The sequence below is a fragment of the Heptranchias perlo genome, chromosome 1, assembly GCF_035084215.1.
Source record: "Heptranchias perlo isolate sHepPer1 chromosome 1, sHepPer1.hap1, whole genome shotgun sequence".
Classification (NCBI taxonomy): Eukaryota; Metazoa; Chordata; class Chondrichthyes; order Hexanchiformes; family Hexanchidae; genus Heptranchias; species Heptranchias perlo.
The window spans coordinates 58,497,067-58,514,602 of NC_090325.1; the positions used below are offsets into that span (position 1 = coordinate 58,497,067).

The 17,536-nt window shown below is 40.5% G+C and overlaps 1 protein-coding gene across 7 annotated transcripts in view; it reads left to right on the forward strand.

Moving 5' to 3' along the window:
• Positions 1-17,536, forward strand: part of rusc2 (RUN and SH3 domain containing 2) — a 161,683-nt gene that overhangs the window by 71,583 nt on the left and 72,564 nt on the right. Inside the window, exon 1 of one of the 7 annotated variants that reach the window (XM_067985514.1) lies at positions 11,825-11,952. The exons of the other annotated variants lie outside the window; for them this stretch is intronic. The gene's annotated coding sequence lies outside the window, so the exon portion shown is untranslated. Of the gene's footprint in view, positions 1-11,824; positions 11,953-17,536 lie in introns of those variants that run through there. 7 annotated transcript variants of the gene reach the window in all.

Consider the following 17,536-nt stretch of genomic DNA (forward strand, 5'->3'; position numbering starts at 1 on the left):
GAAATAACATAATGGCAGTAGAAAAAAGGGACATAACTAACAGAAGGATAGAAACACAATCCATATGGATTGAAATAAAAGATAAGAAGGGATCGATCACGCTAATGGAGGTATATTACAGACCACTTAATAGTGGAAAGGAGGTGGAGAAAGAAATATGTAAGCAAATATGTGAAATGAGTAAAGGACATAGGAGACATGGGAGATTTTAACTATCCCCAAATAAACTGGCAAGATGAGGTAGGTACGGGGAATGGAATTTTTACAATGTGTGCAGGACTGCTTTCTTGCCCAGTATGTAAAATGCCCAACAAGAGAGGAAGCACTGCTGGATCTAGTAATGGGAAATGACCAGAACAGAATAAGAGAAGTAAGTGTGGGGGAACGTCTAGGCAATAGGATCACAACACAGTACAGTTTAAGATAAAGATTGAGAAGGACATAAGTAAGACGAAGACCAAAGTAATAAATTGGAAAAAAGCTGATTTTAAGGAGATGAGAATAGAACTAGGGAAAATAAACTGGAAAAATTTACTGACCAAGGAATAGAGCAAGAATGCAAAACATTTAAAACTGTGATCAGTGGAGCCTAGGAGAAATATATCCCACTAAAAAGCAAGAACATACTCGCCAGTAATGAGACACCATGGATGAATAAAGAAATAAGGGCTAAATTGAAACTAATGATAAAGGTGTACACTAAGTACATAGACAACAAATAACAGAATGAGAAAAGAGAATACAAAAAGGTTAGGAAAGAAGTCAAAAAAAGGAAGGCAGAGAAACTACGAAATTAAATTATCAAGGAATATAAAAAGAAATAGTAAAGTATTCTACAGACACGTAAATAACAAAAGAAAAATCAGGATAGGGATTGGGCCACTAAGGGATACACTTGATAAACTCACAGGTAATGACAGCGAAATGGCAGGAATATTAAATAATGACTTCGCCTCAGTATTTACCAGGGGCACTTATATGGTGGGCATGACATTAGAAGAAGAGATCAAAAAAGATAGAAAGGGGGGAGATAATTGATAAATTAATCAAACTTTAAGAGGATAAAACCTCTGGTCGGGATGGATTGCATCAGTGAATATTAAAAGAAGTTAGGGAGGAGATAGCAGAGGCACTATTACATAATATTTAAAATTCATTACAAAAGGAATAGTTGTAAACAATTTTACAACACCAAGTTATAGTCCAGCAATTTTATTTTAAATTCATTTTCACATCGTTCACCTGACGAAGGAGGAAGCCTCCGAAAGCTTGTGAATTTAAAATAAAATTGCTGGACGAAAACTTGGTGTTGTAAAATTGTTTACAATTGTCAACCCCAGTCCATCACCGGCATCTCCACAAAAGGAATAGTGCCAGAGGACTGGCAGCCAGTTAATGTGATTCCTATATTTAAAAAGGGAGATAGAACAAATCCAGGGAACCATAGACCAGTTAGCTCAACATTGGTGGGAGGAAAGATAAAGGACTCCTTACTCAAAGATGTAATAGAAAAACATCTAGAAACCGAAAATATAATAAAGAATAGTCAGCATGGATTTCAAAAGCGAAGGTCTTGCTTTACCAACCTTATTGAATTCTTTTAAGAAGTAACAGAAAGGGTAGACGAGGAGTAGATGTAATATATTTGGATTTTCAAAAGGCCTTTGATAAGGTACTGCATAGCAGACTCATGACCAAGGTCAGAGCATGTTGAGTCAGGGGACAAGTAGCCAAATGGATAGCAAGCTGGCTAGAAAACAGAAAGTAGGGGTTAAAGGTGGTTACTCAGACTGGCAAAGGGTGGGAAGTGGTGTTCCACAGGGTTCGGTGCTGGGATCACTGTTTACATAAACGATTTGGGAATCGGAAGTACGCTTTCAAAATTTGCGAATGACACCAAATTGGGGTGTATGGTTAATATTGAGGAGGACTGCGACAAAGTACATGAAGATATTAATAAACTTGGAGAATGGACATGTAATTGCCAAATCATAGAACGTTACGTTGAATTTCAATATAGATAAGTGTGAGGTGGTACATAGGAAGAATAAGGAGGCCACATACTTCTTGGAAAAATAGAGTCTAAATGGGGTAGAGGAGCAGAGAGATCTGAGGGTACAGATACACAAATCATTAAAAGTAGCGATGCTGGTTAATAAGGCCATAAAAAAGCAAACCAAGCACTTGGGTTCATTTCTAGAGGGATAGAATTGAAAAGCAAAGTAGTTATGTTAAGCTTGTGTAGAACCTTGCTTGGACCACATTTGGAATACTGTGAACAGTTCTTGTCTCCATATTATAAAAAGGATATGGAGGTATTGGAGAAGGTGCATAAAAGATTTACTAGGATGATACCAGAACTGAGAGGCTATACCTATCAGGAAAGATTGAACAGGCTGGGGCTCTTTTCTCTCAAAAAGGGAAGACTGAGGGGTGACCTGGTAGAGGTCTTTAAGATTATGAAAGGGTTTGATAGGAGAGACGTAGAGAAGATGTTTCCACTTGCGGGGGAGACCAGAACTAGTGGCCATAAATATAAGATAGTCACTAATAATCCAATAGGGAATTCAGGAGAAACTTCTTTACCCAGAGAGTTAGAATATGGCACCACAAGGAGTAGTTGAGGCAACTTGCATACATGCATTTAAGGGGAAGCTAGATAAACACACGAGGGAGAAAGGAATAGAAGGTTACGCTGAAAGGGAGGGAGGAGGCTTATGTGGAGCATAAACACCAGCATGGATTTGTTGGGCCGAATGGCCTGTTTCTGTGCTGTGCATTCTATGTAATTCTATGATAACCTGTAATAGAATATAGCCGTATGATCAATCTATAATTGTAACACTCTGCTAAGCCTTTGTGGACTTTGGACTAATAAAGTTATACCTTGTGCTCTACCGTGTCTGTGAGATCCCTGCCTAAATCGGAGTAGAGTTATCCCAGTCAACACTATGAAAGGCAAGAAAAGGCCATCAGGCTTATTAAGCCCAGCCATTTAGTCAACAGTGCAACCTATCCCAATCAATGCTGAGGTCATGCATTTATTCAGCACCTTTCAAGTCTTTATTTTTTCTTATTACTACTTTGGCACTATCTGTCCTCAACTCCCTTTTGTTCTCCAGACTTTACATAAACTTTATTATCATAGAACCATAGAATGGTTACAGCACGGGAGGAAGCCATTTGGCCTATCGATCCCATGCCGGTTCTTTGTAAGAGCAATCAAGTTAGTCCCATTCCCCCGCTCCCTCCCCGTAGCCCTGCAAATTTTTTCCCTTCAAGTATTTATCCAATTCCTTTTTGAAAGCCACAGTTGAATCTGCTTCCAACACCCTTTCAGGCAGGGCAGTCCAGATCATAACTACTTGCTGCGTAAAAAAGATTTTCTTCATGTCGCTTTTGGTTCTTTTGCCGATCACCTTAAATCTGTGTCCTCTAGTTTTGGACCCTATCGCCAACGGGAACAGTTTCTCTTTATTTACTTTATCTAAACCCTTCATGATTTTGAACACTTCTATCAGATCTCCTCTCAACTTTCTTTGCTTTAAGGAGAATAACCCCAGCTTCTCCAGTCTATCCACGTAACTGAAGTCCCTCATCCCTGGAACCGTTCTAGTAAATCTTTTCTGCACCCTCTCTAAGGCCTTCACGCCTTTCTTAAAGTGCGGTGCCCAGAATTGGATATAATACTCCAGCTGTGGCCAAACAAGTCAGTGTTTTATAAAGGTTCAACATAACTTCCTTGCTTTTGTACTCTATACCTTTATTTATAAGGCCCAGGATTCCGTATGCTTTTTCAAGTGTTTTCTCAACCTGTCCTGCCACCTTCAACGATTTGTGTACATATACCCCCAGGTCTCTCTGCTCCTGCACCCCTTTTAGAATTGTACCCTTTAGTTTATATTGCCTCTCCTTGGTCTTCCTGCCAAAATGGATCACATTGTACTTCTCTGCGTTAAATTTCATTTGCCATGTGTCCGCCCATTCCACCAGCCTGTCTGTATCCTCATGAAGTCTATTACTATCCTCCTCACTGTTTACTTCACTTCCAAGTTTTGTGTCATCTGCAAATTTGGAAATTGTGCACTGTTCACCCAAGTCCAAGTCATTAATATATATCAAAAAAAGCAGTAGTCCTAGTACCGACCCTGGGGAACACCACTATATACCTTCCTCCAGTCCATTACTCTCTGTTTCCTGTCACTTAGCCAATTTCGGATCCATGCTGCCACTGCCTCTTTTATTCCATGGGCTTTAGATTTGCTGACAAACCTATTATGTGGCACCTTATCAAACGCCTTTTGAAATTCCATATACACAACATGAACCCTCTTTGTTACCTCAGCAAAAAACTCAATCAAGTTAGTTAAACACGATTTGCCTTTAACAAATCCGTGCTGGCTTTCCTTTATTAATCCACACTTGTCCAAGTGACTCTTAATTTTGTCCTGGATTATTATTTCTAAAAGTTTCCCCACCACCGAGGTTAAACTGACTGGCCTATAGTTGCTGGGTTTATCCTTGCATCCTTTTTTGAACAAGGGTGTAACATTTGCAATTCTCCAGACCTCTGGCACCACTCCCATATTTAAGAAGGATTGGAAGATTATGGCCAGCACCTCTGCAAATTCCAGCCTTAGTTCCCTCAACAACCTAGAATGTATCCCACCCAGTCCGGGTGACTTATCTACTTTAAGTACAACCTGCCTTTCTGGTACCTCGTCTTTACCAATTTTTGGCCCACCCACTATCTCAACTACCTCCTCCTTTACTATGACTTTGGTAGCATCTTCTTTGGTAAAGATAGATGCAAAGTATTCATTTAGTACCTCAGCCACGCCCTTTGCCTCCATGGGTAGATCTCCTTTTTGATCCCTAATCGGACCTCCCCTCCTCTTACTACCCGTTTACTATTTATTTGTCTATAGAAAACTTTTGATTCTCTTTTATGTTAGCAGTCAGTCTATTCTCATACTCTCTCTTTGCCCTTCTTATTTCCTTTTTCACATCTCTGTACTTTCTATATTCAACCTGGTTCTCACTTGTATTATCAACCTGACATCTGTCATAAGCCCCCTTTTTCTGCTTCATTTTACTTTATCTCTTTCATCATCCAGGGAACTCTGGCATTGGTTCCCTACCTTTCCCCCTCGTGGGAATGTACCTCGGCTGTACCTGAACCATCTCCTCTTTAAAGGCAGCCCATTGTTCGATTACAGTTTTGCCTGCCAATCTTTGATTCCAATTTACCCAGGCCAGATCCATTCTCAACCTACTGAAATTGGCCCTCCTCTAATTAAGTATTTTTACTCTGGATTGCTCCTTGTCCTTTTCTATAACTAATCTAAACCTTATGATACTATGATCACGGTTCCCTAAATGTTCCCCCACTAACACTTGCTGCACTTGACCCATCTCATTCCCCAGAACCCGATCCAGCAATGCCTCCTTCCCTCGTTGGGCTGGAAACATACTGATCAAGGAAGTTCTCCTGAACATACTTCAGAAATTCCTCCCCCTCTTTTCCCTTTACACTATTACTATCCCAGTCTATATTAGGATAGTTGAAGTCCCCCATTATCACGACTCTATGGTTCTTGCATCTTTGTGTAATTTCCCTGCAAATTTGTTCCTCGATATCCTTCCCACTAGTTGGTGGCCTATAGAATACATCCAGTGGTGTAATGGCATCTCTATTGTTTCTTAACTCTGACCAAATAGATTCTGTCCTTGACCCCTCAAGGACATCCTCCCTCTCCAGCACTGCAATATTCTCCTTAATCAATACGGCCACCCCCATCCTTTTTTTCCTTCCCTATCTTTCCTGAACACCTTGTATCCAGGAATATTTAGTACCCAATCCTGCCCTTTTTTGAGCCAGGTCTCTGTTAACACCTTGACATCATATTCCCATGTGGGTATTTGCGCCTGCAGCTCACCAACCTTGTTTACCACGCTTCGTGCGTTTACACATATGCACTCTAAACCTCTTAGACCTTCCTGTATTCTCTCTTAGCCTGATCCCACCTAATACTGTACTATTTCTTACTCTAGTTCTATCTGTCTTTCCCAATCCTTCGTGCACCTTGTTTCTCCTTTCTAATGCTACATGCTGGTACCCATCCCCCTGCCAAATTAGTTTAAACCCTCCCCCATAGCACTAGTGAACCTTCCCACAAGGACATTGGTCCCAGCTCTGTTGAGGTGCAACCCGTCTGTCTGGAACAGGTCCCTCATGCCGCAGAACTGGTCCCAATGCCCCAAGAATCTGAAGCCCTCCCTCATGCACCATGTCTCTAGCCATGCATTAACCTGCCTTATCTTCCTATTTCTGTACTCACTGGCACGTGGCACTGGGAGTAATCCAGAGATTACTACCTTTTAAGCTCCTGCTTTTTAACTTCCTCCCTTGCCCCTGAAACTCTAACCGCAGGACCATATCCCTTTTCTTTCCTATGTCGTTGGTACCCACATGGACCATGACTTCTAGCTGTTACCCTTCCCCTTCCCCCCGCAGAATGTTATACACCCTCTCCATGATGTCCTTTACCCTGGCACCAGGGAAGCAACACACCACGCAGGACTCACGTCGATGGTCACAGAAATGCCTGTCTGTCCCCCAAGCGAATCTCCTATGACTACTACATTTCTACACTTCACTGTGTCTCCCTTTGCACCATGGTGCTGTGCTCAGGACTGCACTCCTTCGAGGAATACTGGTTTGAGAGTGGAACACACTCAGAAGATTCCTGCACTGCCTGCCTCTTCCTATCCTTTCGGATGGCCACCCACTTGAGATCCTGAACTCTCTCTGGGTGCGGGGTGACCACCTCCTGGAATGTATGATCCCAGAAACCTTCAGCCTCCCTTAAGCTTGAACTCAAACAACTGGAGGCATTTCCTGCACATGTGGCCCTCCAGACACATGAAGCGTCCTGAAGTTCCCACATGGCGCAGGAATTGCAGGCAATGGGTCTCAGCTGCCCGTCCATTATATTTAAAAACCTTTTTTTCCTAAACTCCCTTTGGATACTCGATTATAATAATTTACTTACTGTTTACTTACCCTAATTAACTTACCCTTTTAATCCAGGTCTCTCAGAGCTCCCCCTCTCTGTTCACTGCGACGTCACTGTGATCTCAATCTCTGTGTTCTTAGTGAATGGGGAAATGGGCTCCTCCCCTGGTGCTCAGTGCCTCTTCTCCCGACTCCACTCCACTCCCGGTCCCATACTGATACCTGGGGCTCCTCCCCTGGTGCTCAGTGCCCCTTCTCCCGACTCCGCTTCCCTCCCGTTTCCGTACTGATACCTGGGGCTCCTCCTCTGGTGCTCAGTGCCCCTTCTCCCGACTCCGCTTCCCTCCCGTTTCCGTACTGATACCCGGGGCTCCTCCCCTGGTGCTCAGTGCCCCATCTCCCGACTCCGCTCCACTCCCGCTCCCGTACCAATACCTGGGGCTCTTCCCCTTGTGCTCACGCTGCTTCTCTCGACTAAATAATGTAATTATTTATAGATAATTACTTTTTTGTCTGTTTTGGTTTTTTTTAAATTTAGTACCTAATTCCCACTCTCACCAAATTCTCAAGTTCCCACTCGTTTCACGATCCATGCTATTCGCGATGCATGCTCTGTGCTTCAGCAGATAACCTTCTACTTGGTACACCATTTGAGAATAGCATTAATAACTGCTCAATCAGCTTCTAGCACACAGTAACTACCGTTTATTCAGGAACTCACTTACAGCTTATTGCCTGTTAACTGTCAACTGCCACTAACTTGCAGTTTCTTTTAAAGTTTTGAAGTTCTACATTAAATTTTAATTTCAATTCACCCACTGCTTTAACAGAGTCCCACTCTCACCAAGTTCTCAAGTTCCCTCTCAGTTCATGATCCACTCTCTTTGCGATCCACTCTGTGCTTCAGCCTACATTTGTTTGAGCAGATGTTGCCCCTATGCTGAATTAACACAGTGGTTTCCTTACAATTAGCACCAGTAAATACCAACTATTTTATCACCCAGCACGTTCTTGTGTCTTAAAAACTATATTATCACGTTTCTCGCATGAAAACTTAAAATTTCACGCAGCTACAATAAGCTCTGTGACCTTATATTAAAAACAAAGCATAGCAGTGTTCGAGTAGCAAATCTCCATCAAATCCATACTTAAGAAAAGACATACTTGCTCCCGAGGCAGTACAAAGAAGGTTCACTCGGTTAATCCCGGGGATGAGGGGGCGGACATATGAGGAGAGATTGAGAAGATTGGGACTCTACTCATTGGAGTTCAGAAGAATGAGAGGAGATCTTATTGAAACATATAAGATTGTGAAGGGGCTTGATCGGGTGGATGCGGTAAGGATGTTCCCAAGGATGGGTGAAACTAGAACGAGGGGGCATAATCTTAGAATAAGGGGCTGCTCTTTCAAAACTGAGATGAGGAGAAACTTCTTCACTCAGAGGGTAGTGGGTCTGTGGAATTTGCTGCCCCAGGAAGCTGTGGAAGCTACATCATTAAATAAATTTAAAACAGAAATAGACAGTTTCCTAGAAGTAAAGGGAATTAGGGGTTACGGGGAGCGGGCAGGAAATTGGACATGAAGCTGAGTTCGGATCGGTCAAGGCCCTGTGGGTGGTGGAGCGGGCCCAGGGGCTGAGTGGCCGGGTCCTGCTCCTATTTCTTATGTTCTTATATTCTAAATCATTCAAATTAGCAGCAAGATTTCTGCTGCTTCCCTGATTAACTCTTTTTATTCTGGTCTATTACATTCACCCAAAGTTATTGTCTGTCAGTCAACAGGAGTTATAACTCACTGGTCCTGTTAATTCTTGGTTAGCATATGATGTGGGTTGTTTCATGGGCAAGTTTAGTGATTTTTTTTTTTGTTTATTTTGTTATGAATGGTATTACTAGCTCCTTCTTATTCAATGTGGAGGATAGTAACAGACTTCAATAGGATATAGACTGGTGAAATGGGCAGACACACGTCAGATGAAATTTATCGCAGAGAATTGTGAAGTGATGCATATTGGTAGGAAGAATGAGGAGAGGCAATATAAACTAAATGGTACAATTTTAAAGGGGGTGCAGGAATAGAGAGACCCAGGGGTGCACTTACACAAATCTTTGAAGGTGGCAGGACAAGTTGAGAAGACTCTTTTTTTATTGCTAGAGGCAGAGAGTACAAAAGCAAGGAAGTTATGCTAAACCCTTATAAAACACTGGTTTGGCCTCAGCTGGAGTATTGTGTTCAATTCTTTAGGAAGGATGTCAAGGCCTTAGAGAGGGTGCAGAAGAGATTTACTCGAATGGTGTCAGGGATGAGGGACATCAGTTATGTGAAGAGACTGGAGAAGCTGGGGTTGTTCTCCTTAGAACAGAGAAGGTTATGGTTAACAGAGATTTGATAGTTCAAAATCATGAATGGTTTTGACAGAGTAAATAAGGAGAAACTGTTTCCAGTGGCAGAAGGGTTAGTACCAGAAGACACAGATTTAAGGTGATAGGGAAAACAGCCAGAGGCGACATGAGGAAATATTTTTTTACGCAGCGAATTGTAATGATCTGAAAGGATGTTGGAAGCAGATTAAATAGTTACTTTCAAATGGGAATTGGATAAATATTAGAAGGGGAAAGAGCAGGGGAATGGAACTAATTGGATAGCTCTTTTAAACTAGCCGGCATGATGGGCCGAATGGTGGTCTTCTGCGTGTACCTACTCTGATACTATGATTAGTGCTTTTTGCTACTTATGATTTGTTCACATTTAGTCAATTGGATACCTCATGAGTAACTTTATAACCGCTTTTTGAGACAGTCATGACTTGCCCAACCTGTGACACTTTGTGGTGTGACACCTTGAAAGATGCGATGCTACAGACGTGCACAAGATGAAAGAGGGTTAAAATTCCAACAGCGCCATTGGTGCTGCAGCAGGGTGGAACTTCTCCATACCACTTTGACATGACTGCGACCCCGCCCCAAATCCTACAACAGAATGGTTTCAATAATAGGGGCGGGCACCCATGTTTGTAGTGGCGCAACATGGATGGACACTTCTGGGCCTTTTTGACGTGCCTGTGATGGGATCACCTTCAGACACCCCCCAAATATTGCTGCCAAAAGATAAATAGGGTGGGCAGAAGTGCTCTTCCCCTCCCCCACCCCCCACCCCGGCTCAGAATATTTTGGACTTGCCCCACTTTAAATCTGCACCCTACTGGAATTATGTTGCCATTGCATTAAAAATAGAGCATAATTTCTGCCCTAAGGGATTAAAGTGAACAGGGCAAGCAACTGTGTATCTCCTTAACCAATCAGGTCGAAGGATTGAGAAATAAACAGCACAAGGACTGAGAAGGAAGTGTAAGTTAAGAGGGAGTGAATTCAATTTCGAATCAAATAGAAATAAATAGAGGGAAAGAAAGATTGGATTAAGGGAGAGAGAAAAAAAGAGACAGAAAGGAAAAGTTTAAAAAAAAAATGTTTTGTTTAAAATTTGACATTTTAAAAATGTCCAATAACAATTAAAACTGAAGGAATGAGACTACACACATGTAATAGTTAATATTCAGTGCCAGAGAGGTTGATTGGCAGTAATTAATACTTATCATGTCATTAAAAGGGTACTTAGACTGAACTGGATAAGACTTAACTTTCTGTGGTGAGTTTAGTTCGTATCTGCTGCGCAAATACAGCGACTTCACGCCATTCAATGCATTTCAATGATGAGGCAGACAACGAGATGCCGTTTTCGCGAAGCTAATGGCGGAGCAGTGCATTTCGGACAGCAACTTTTGGACTTCTGTGTTTAATCGCGCATCTGCCTCTCGCCTGAAGTTGCTGTGGCATTTGCGCATAAAATGACGGCTCTTTGTCTGTTTTAGCCTGCTGCTGCTGAGGTACAGTGCAGTCTGCTCAAAGCCTTTCATACTTATGCCTGACCCTACAAAACAAAATTTTCCTACGGTGTAGAGCTGCCCACATTATAAATGTGATGTTTTCTGTCCCACTCTGTACTGTGGGAAATGGAGCAAGCCCACCACCACCCGCCATAGGCGTGAGGTTGCGATCCTCAGACAGTAGGGTGTAAGGTGTGATACACCTGGCAAATGTGGGCAAGGTGATGGGTGTAACCTCCACACACTTTTTATCAGCCAGCTGAAGAGCTGTTTTGACAAAGATGTAGAAGTGTTTCACCTGTGGTATTGCTTGGTGAAGAGAGTTCTGCAGAAAGAGGGGGAGAAAAAAAAGTTACAAAATAGGGAAGATGCTGTGTGATAAATGTGGGACCAAAACGACTTGTGAGGGATATAAACAATACAGGGAAAGATTTGCTGCTGGATGGTGTTATATTGTATGGAGCAGTTTATTGTTGGATAACTCGTCCATAATTTCGAGTTAATTCAAGCCTTGATCAAATATCAAATATATAGTACAACATTTAGACAGGAATAGATATGTTCATTGAAATGTTACAATCAAAGTGAAGCAAAATTGTAAAGGAGCATGAAAGAAATGGTTATATTTATATCATATTATTATATATGATCTGAAAAAGGCATTTTTTAATTATTAGTTTGAAATGGTTGTTTGATGGTGATTCACATTATTATGAATTGGAACAGTGACATGCAGTCACAGGGTAAAATATTTTGTTTGTGTTAGCCTGCCTTTCTCATATTCGTGGTCTGATCTCTTCGCTCTGAGCTCATTTGGATTCCAAGGTCTCAGGCATTGATTGCAGTTGCAGAGCCTGAGTGGCTGTGGGCATGCCTGTCTAAGTGATGACGTTAGATCTTTCTAGCAAGCAGCAGCACCAGCAGTGTGTTTGCGCAGTCCACTGCATTGCTATAGCTGCTGCTTAACAAATAGCTGCTGTACCGTAAAATGGATATGTAAAAATCTTAGTGTAAAATTTGTGCTACTGGAAGTCATCAAGGCAAGAAAAGGTAAATTTCTGTGTGAAAAAATATTGATGGAAGAAGAGAAGACCTTGAACAAAAGATAGGGTAGGGTGGAGACCAAGCTCGCATCTCCACAGTGTATTTTTTTTTTACTCTGTTTAATGCTTTTTATAGGATAACCTGGTGGTGCAAGCAAGACAGTCAATGAATTGTAAACTGCTGTAATATTATCATGTTTAGTGGGTTAAAATGAATGATGTTATTACTGAGATGATACAGAACACTATTCTGTGTGGCTGCCATGGCTGGTAATGCCGGGATGGGGGGGGGGGTGGTGGGTTTGTATGGGAGCTACTATGCTGTATCTTTGGGTGTCGGTGCTGTTCACCATAATACTGTCATGGCTGCTGTTTGCATTACTGGCATAAGATACCGTGGTGCTTTTAGTGCACCACAAGTCATCCTGGATATAGTGTAGTCAGTGACTAAATCAGAAGTGCTGTTTAAAGCTCAGTTGTAATGTGTGACAGCTGACATTATATCATCCTATATTTCTGTCCCTGCTGCAGATAATGAAAAAAACTGGAGGTGCATAAACATTGTGCTTTGTTACTACTGATTTACAAGGAGGAAACTGGAATGATTTGCCTTTACTCTCTGGCCTGATGTTAGATGGCGGACAGTGATTCAAGGCAGTATGCTCCATTAATGACGTGGGGTGTTTTTGTGTTGAAACTGCCACGCTGTATTTCTGGGTAGAGTGTATTTTAAAATGGCAATTCAGGCAAGCATTCTTGATGGTGTAATAAGCTGCATGAGAAAGTCTCAATCATTTTATAAACCCAAGAAAACCCATGAGATTAAATTACGGTTTTAAAATTACTGGCTTGAAATTTCTGCCACTTATCTTTATAATGTACCTAGTTTATATATATATAAAAGAAATTATTTGCTCTCGCTATTGTGTGATGAAAGTACTGAGGGCAGTGAAGCCAGTGTGATGCAGGCTCAAAGTTAAAGGTAATATATAGACACAGACAGTATCTGCCATTACATGACGGATACTATAAGGTTATAAGATGCTTTATTAGGAATATTTGTTGGAAATCCACTATACATATAATTGCATATTACCTTCATTAGTGCGATTTTGTATAATATCAAATTGTGCTAATTTTATGTTAAATCTATTTATTAGTTTTGAGTGTTGAAAGTAGTAATGGGTGATCGCAGTATATAGTTAACTAAGCCTTAAATATTTTGCTTTATTATAAAGTATGAAGTAATCTATTTCGAAGAATGCTGACTTAATTTATTTTCAATTCTCACTCTGCCATTTAATTTGTTTAATACTTGCATTGTAAAATTTTAAAGTTTGCTTTGTAATGTGTCATTGTACCAAATATCTGAGCACAAAATGTTATAGTGTATGATGATAATACATCTTGTTTACTGTCCCATTGATTTGTGAGATTTTATGTCCGTGTTACTGTTTTGATATTTGGTTCCTTTTGTCCTGAAACAAAAATATACTTGCACTTCTGCTAATTAGTTGCACTTTAACATAGGCAGCATGCAGACTATTTACAAGGCTCATGGGAGGAGGCTAGCAAGCCTAAAGCAGGAGAGGGAGACACTGAGAATGCACAACAAAGCATTTTCCCCCCTATCTGGCAGCTGCAAACATGCACAGATCAGATGGAGCAGCTGAAAGCCATCTGTGGAGGGTGGGGGGTAGAGACGTGAATTTTGACTGATGTCCCTGCTAAAGTAGGAATCTTGTAATGATTATTATTTCCATTAAATAAGTGTTTTTAAAGAGCAAACTAAAATGGAAGTGATGATGTTGTGCTTTGACAGAGCCTGAATGAATCAATTTTCCCCATGGGTTGTTCTTGAAATGAGTGTGCAGGGTATGCACATAAATTCACAGGCTATTAATACAAACAGCAAAATATTGTAAATGCAAATTGGTGGCTTTTATACATGACAATGCCTAATTTTGCATTTGCACTTGTATATACCGTTGAGAAAACATAATCTTGTCGTTTTCGTGTTGAGCACCTTATTCCACCTGCTAGTTCCTTATTACTCCTAGCTACAGCATCTATTAGTCTAACTAAATGGAATCCTGTTATGGGTGGTTGGAGTTTAAATTTCAATAATGTAATTAAAATGTAAATAGTGAAATTATTTTTTACTGCATCTAGCCACATAGTGCAGTTAAGCAATTTGGAATGCTCATCCTTGTTCATTTTAATCTACAATTTAGTAGGAGGAGATAGACCTTCATGAGAGTTACCCTTATAGCTACTTATAAAGGGCAATTCCACAATCCAGGGCTCCAAACAGAGAGCTGTAGAATGAGATACAACATGTAATCCTCATTTTTTGCCCTGTTCTCCTTGTGAACGTAGCTCCCCACTGGAAGTGCAGGATCACAGAGTTGCCCTACGATGTCAACTTGGCTCAGTTGGTAGTTTTCTTGCCTCCAAGTCAGAACACTGTGTGTTCAAGCTCCTTCCAGGATGAGTACAAAATCTAGGCTGACACTTCCTGAGGAAATGCTACATTGTCAGAGATGCTGTTATTCAGATGAGGCATTAAACTGAGGCCTTGTCTGTTAAAAATCACATGGCACTCAATTTGAAGAGCAGGGAGTCTTCCCAGTGTCCTGGCCAACATTCTTCCCTCAATTAACAATACCAAAAGCACATTAACTGGTTATTCATCCAATTTGTTGTCCGTGGGATCTTGCTGTGTGAAAATTGGCTGCTGTGTAGCACACTGGGACGGCCTGAGGACAAGTTAAGGTGCTATCTAAGTTCATTCTTCTTACTGTAAATGTTGAGTTTCTTGAAGAAGGGAACTGTACTTGCAGAATCTGAACATTGGTAATATTGTAACAAGAGTGATGATGTTGCGCTTAATTATTTGAAAAACTACCTAATAAGATGTTCTCAGTGGAGTCAAAAATGATGTTTTAAAATTAATTTTCTCTTTTACTCCCCACCCCCAAAAACAAAGTCAAGGATGCTTTCCAATTTATGTAAAATAGAATATTGTATTTGTTATGGCAGCCATTACCTTATTGTATTTTTATGACTATAAGCTGCATACTTTCACTGTGGTGGGTGGGTCAAGTATTTAAGTCACAGTGGCAAGGTGGAACTCCATGCTGGCCAAGGTGTGTTGTACATAAAATTACCAAAGGATACTAAAACTCTTGAAACAATTTATTATGCTGGACTCAGCACCAATAAGAATGAAGAACTATATTATTTTTATGTATGGATTTATTCTTGCTTCTGTAAAAGTTTATGTCTTACAATAAATTGTAATTAGTTTTAGCCTGATCTAAACAATCTGTCAGGATAGTGTTTTTCCATTTTTGGGAGAAATCAGCAGTATATGGTGAGGCTGTATTATTTTGGGTGTTTAATCCAGATAAATTGTTCACCCTGCAGCATGCTAATATGTATACTTCATGCATAAGATTAAGTTTCAGTGTATAGAAAATGCAGGCTTACCTATGGAAGTTGACTTTTGCACTGAACATGAATAGCGAATATTGGGAAGAAGTCCAAATTGTAACAGCGTTGTTACATAATAATAAATCTCCCATGGCATTGCTCACAAGTAACCTGGGTCCTGGAGTGTGGTTTCTGATGTTTACTAAGATCCTACTGCAGTGGTTTATCCAAGATAACTAATAAAATTTACTGAAGCAATATATTAACAGGACTGACAGGATGTAAAAACATTGTATGCCTTGCTGATACTGAAAGATAGAGGTCTTTTGATATATTTGTAATGCCTTTTCCCTACCGTTTTACAAAACTCGCTTAAGATGCAAGTAACTTTGTTGTTCTTTTTCCAAAACCTCTTATTCGCAGTTGTTTAATTATAAAATATATTTATTTTGTTTCCCCCTCCCTTCCCCTTGCAGTATTTGCTTAAAATGCAGGTTCTTCATTTATTTGTTGATTCTTCCTCTGTCTCGCCACAAAAACTTACATGATCATAAATTATCTTTTCTGCTCCTTCCCCTGGTACATTTGTAGTTCTTGTTGAAGCTGTCATTGGTGTGGTACTTTGCAGGGAAGCTATTTCCACTGTTGAATCTCCACTGTCCAGCACTTGAACAAGTGGTCATTCATACGATCAAGGTCTGGCTGACAGATGGGCTTTTGCTGCAGTGTCCAAAATCAGCATGAAAACATCTACCTCTGCCACGGTACCAACATCAGTCCCCCTCAGCAACTTAAAAAAAACCCTCATCCGAAGTAACACCTTCAGCTCATAATTTTTATTTAATGATTTAGACTGTATAAAACAGCCATTATAAACCTGTTTAAACATTGTGCTTGAGATTTCTTGCTTTGCACTCTCCAGCCCTCAATTTTTCATCCATTCACTTTAATGGGCAGAAAATCGCAGGCTGGTGAGCACAGAAGTGGAAAACCCCTGACCTTTAAATTTCAAATTTTTTTTTCCCCCACCATCACTGCCTTTGCAGTTTTCAATAAATGTTCTCCTGGTTGTCACGTGACACAGGTTGAGATGATGCACCCTAGGTATTGTTCTAAAGGAGTCATGTGAAAACTGCTACTTTCTCTGCCACAAAATTTGCCCACTGATTCGATTACTGTCTGGTCTTTTCCTACCTGGTTGTTATATGACATGAGTTGTGGTGCATGTTGGATATTGTAGCTCCCCAGGGACAGGGTGAAAATGACAATTCCCATTATTCTTCTCTCTCATGCACAAATTTCATCAGAGTAGCTGGAAATTCCCAGCACCTAAGGGCCGGATAAAAATTCCATCTTGAACCCCAGGCTCCTGACAAAAAGGCAGGCTTTTGTTGGTTGGGGGGGGGGGTGAAATTTATGCAGGCATTCTAATGTTAAATAACTAATTTTATGGATGAGTTTAGTGATTTATTTTGCAGAATTGTGTATTTTATGTGTTTCCAATGTCGTGAATATTATTTCCATCTATATAGAGTGACCAGAGTGAAGAAGAAAAATATGGCTAAACGGTGTGGAGAAATTATGCTGTTTGATCCTTTTGTGATATTTGTTGGTTCCTGAATGGTTTGAAGATAAAATTCAGATAGTTGATTGCTTGGGTTTCTATTACTTGTTCCTCGTAGTTACTTTTTGCAACTTTTGATTCATTCACACTTAGTCAATCAGATATTTGGTCACTTAACAGTTAAGTAGTTATTTGGAACAATTGAAATTTTCTTGTCCTACAGACATGTTATGCTTTGGAATGGTGATGCTTATAGATGCTTACACACCAAAATTTTAATTGTATAGATACTTGATGCCCTATGGTGTTTCTCAGGTACAAAATAAATTCTCTGCCCCTGTTTCTTTGCTTCTCTCACACACTGATTCTTTCCATGTCCCTCTCTGTACCTTTGTTTTCCACTTTCTTTTGCTTTTTCTTTCTGTATGGCTGTCAGATATTTTTGTCATCATGGTGGCTGTATCTCTCTGTGTCTGACTGTTTTTCTGTTTATCATTATTTATGCGCTTGTCTCTGTTTTCCAATCTCCCAGTATGGTTCTCACACATTCTTCTTTGCTAATGTAGTGAATTTCTTACATTTGTTAAAACAA